Genomic DNA, 3,567 nt, shown 5'->3' on the forward strand with positions numbered 1-3,567 from the left:
TTTGCTGTGGTTATTCTAGCCCCAAAATGAAGGGACCAGTATGATGCAGACAGATTTTTGATGCCCCTACCTTAATTTCTCTAACTGGTAGATATAACACACACTATAAATTACTGCTTTATTCTCACCATTGCTTCAGGATATATTTCCTGCCTGTCGCTGCAGCAAGCCACCATCTTTTTGCCATCTTTATCGGCGTACAGCATGACCGGCCTGCCCTTCCCTACCGCTTTAGAAATACGTGAATCTTCCTTGTAAATCTGGATGTTGAATTTGCAGTCTAAAAAGCAAACATGACAAGCACAGAGAAAGAGCAGCATGTCACTAAATATTAAAGGATGTGACAACAGTGTGGCAATTTTAATGTTTTTATGAATGCTGTCTTGGTGTGACCACCACAGTCCGCTGTCTGTACATCTGCGTTTATGAAGTTTGTAGCATATAGCCGCATCAGATATGAGTTTTTGCACTAACGCAAGATATCTGGCATACACTGATTAGCCAGAACACCCTTGTTTAATACGCTGTTGGAACATTATTTGCATGTGGCATGGATTCCACAAGACTACTGGAGGTGCCCTGTGATGTCTTGACACTGAGACATGAGTAGTAATGTAAGTAGTAAGGTAGAGCTGCTGCTGAGCCACTGCTTGTTCCATCACATCCCCACTGTCAGTATATACTTACTGTAGAACTGCTGACCAGGATCATTCCACAAGCCTTCCTGTGTGTGAGCTGCTCCGAACCATAATGAGTTGGCCCTGGTCAGAGTTTCTCAGGTTGTCACACAAGCTCATTTCTGCCACATCCAGCGCACTCAAATGTGTACTATTTTCATACCATCTAATTTCTCAAACCATGACACCTCGCAGCACCGCTGCATGCTACCAGAGTATCAGTGTCATTTGCTTCATCTGTAAGCGGCCATAATGTTTTGGCTCATCTCTGTATGTTTATATATATATATATATATCTATATCCAATGTCTGTGCAGGAAATTCATGCATGTCAAAGGGGGACTTCTATACTCTTGGCACACACAGGTGCCTCACCACATATAAGAGCAATTTTTGTAGCCCAGGTTGGCACAATTTGCCACAAATGTTCAGCAACATGTCAATTAATAAAAAATACCACATATGGTTTTACTAGACTGACCTCTTTCTTTTCTAGGTAAGTATTGTCCTTGAAATTCTTCTTCATTTAAAACCAGAAATTTGTTGTTCTTGCTTTGGATCACGCATTGCAAGTATGGACAAGAAATGCAGAAAGCGTCTCCATCTGCATCTGAATATTTGAGAAAAAATATGTGAAATCATAACAACAAGTAACATCATGCACCTGCAATCACAACTTGTATATTCTACCACAAATGGTGGATAAGGGAGGAAAGCATGAAACTGAGGAAATAAATTTGCCACAAATGTATTGCCTGGACTGTGTGTTAAAAAAAGGAAAACAATATAAGCATCGCCTTACCTGAATTATCACCTTCAACTACAGAGCAGTAGATGAGAAGATTTCAGGATTTATGTACCAACATTAAAAAAGAATATGGATTATATTAAAATTATAATAAATACAATGTCGTGTATGTTATGCTAAATACAATAATGGCAATTTGAAATTGTGTTTACCATCAAAGTAGAAGCCTTTCTCACATGCACCAAAAAATGTAACAGAGGAGCAGCCACAGGAAGCCATCAGGAAGACCTGAAAAAAACAAATCTTTTTTAGGTTATTTGGGAGGTTCCAATCCCCAAAAAACTGGCAGTACCTCTCACCCTCTATACACTCTCAGTTAGCTTTACACATCCACATACAGACAGGTGAAAAATGAAAGGTCAACCCAAACCCAACATAAAGAGTCTCAATGAGGTGCTGGGCCACCATGTGCACCTTGGTATTGACTCTCCAAGTCTCTGAACTCTACTGGAGGGATGAACACCATTCTTCCAAAGATGTTCCCTCTGGGGTGTTTTGATGATGGTGGTGGAGATGCTGTCTAACAGCTCCCATAGGTGTTCAACTGGGTTGAGATCTGCTGACTATGAAGGCCACAGCATGTATTTTACATCATTTTCATACTCATCAAACTGTTCAGTGAGCCTTTGTGCCCTGTGGATGGGGGCACTGTTGTCCTGGAAGAGACAACTCCCATCAGGAGAATAATGGTTCATCACAGGATAAAGGGATCACTCTGAACCAAGGGCATAGGTTTGGTCTCAACATTGGTAGGGACTAACATAACACCCCACCACCACCACCACCACACTGAACCCTCACCAGCCTGCTCTGCTTCTGGCATACAAACTAAGTCATTTCCATTTTGATTATAAAAAAAAGAGCATGTAGTTTGTTGTGTACATTACTACGAAACAAAAGAAGCGTCCTTTGTATTTGAGCAACGTTTCACTATTGGTCCGTAAACTTTGAATCTGTTAAAATCTTTCCAACTTTACCGAAGTCAGCCACTAGGTCAGGCACATCGGAATGATCTAACATGACTTCACTGTGCGCGGGTTTGCTCAAATATTGTTAGGGACATGTCCCTATACCATCCAAACTGCGCCCTTGCTCAGAACAACACACGCACCCATTTTGGTAACACATTAGTGATGTTAAATTCGTGAATGATCCGATTCAATTCCACGGCTCCTTGGTACTAACGAAGAGAGCCGCACTGTGTTCACTGCATTTTAAAGCTAGAGAGCGTAGTGGTGGTCGAGTGAGGTAGAGAGTGAATGAAGAGAGGGAGCGGCGCCAGCAAAACAAAGCACTGACTCGGAGAAATAAAGGTCGTTTTCTGAATGGTTTCTCTCTAAAGCACAAAAACACAACCCTACTTGAAGGATTTTATGTAGGTGCTTTGCCCTGTACCTCATGTGCGTGTAGCTACAACAGGGCGTCGGTCAAACAGACGGGGACAAAGACCTGATACTGGATGCACTCCTGCATTTAGATCTCACCACAAACGTATTTAAACAATAAATGAAAGGAAGAATGTGAACGGCTCTATGAAAGGAACTGATCACAAGATTCGGTCTTGAACTGGTGTTGTGTCGAAAAGTATTCCCCCACCGAAGTGTGTTTCCCCTGTCAACACTCGGTTTCGCATACCGCCCTCAGTGGCTGCGGCTAGGATAACATAGGAGCTCGTTTTAGGGGAAACCCGTCTCGATGGGGAAACAGATTTCGACACAACACCGACTCTTATTCCCATCAAAACCTTCAAATTAAACTTGTGTAAGTTATCCTTTTTCCTCCCTGTAGCTGTGAACTTACGAAGCTTACTCAAAGTCTGGTCGTCTCTGAAGTTCAAGAAAATGTTAGTAGGTTTACATTACCCGCTGTGAGACTCTGGTCCACCGTTCAGATTGAATGTCTGCAGACAGTGACTAATACACGACATTGTCTCATGCCTTGGGTCTGTATGGGGCGGGGCCGGCGGGGACCTGGGGGGGACACCCGGCCCAGACGACCGCCTCCCTGCCGACAACAGGCAGAAGTGAAAGTGCCAATGGTTTGGTTTTGCAAACGAAGCTGGGGAGGGGGGGGGGGGGCTAC

The sequence above is a fragment of the Monopterus albus genome, unplaced genomic scaffold (genome assembly GCF_001952655.1).
Source record: "Monopterus albus unplaced genomic scaffold, M_albus_1.0 scaffold214.1, whole genome shotgun sequence".
In the NCBI taxonomy this organism is placed as follows: domain Eukaryota; kingdom Metazoa; phylum Chordata; class Actinopteri; order Synbranchiformes; family Synbranchidae; genus Monopterus; species Monopterus albus.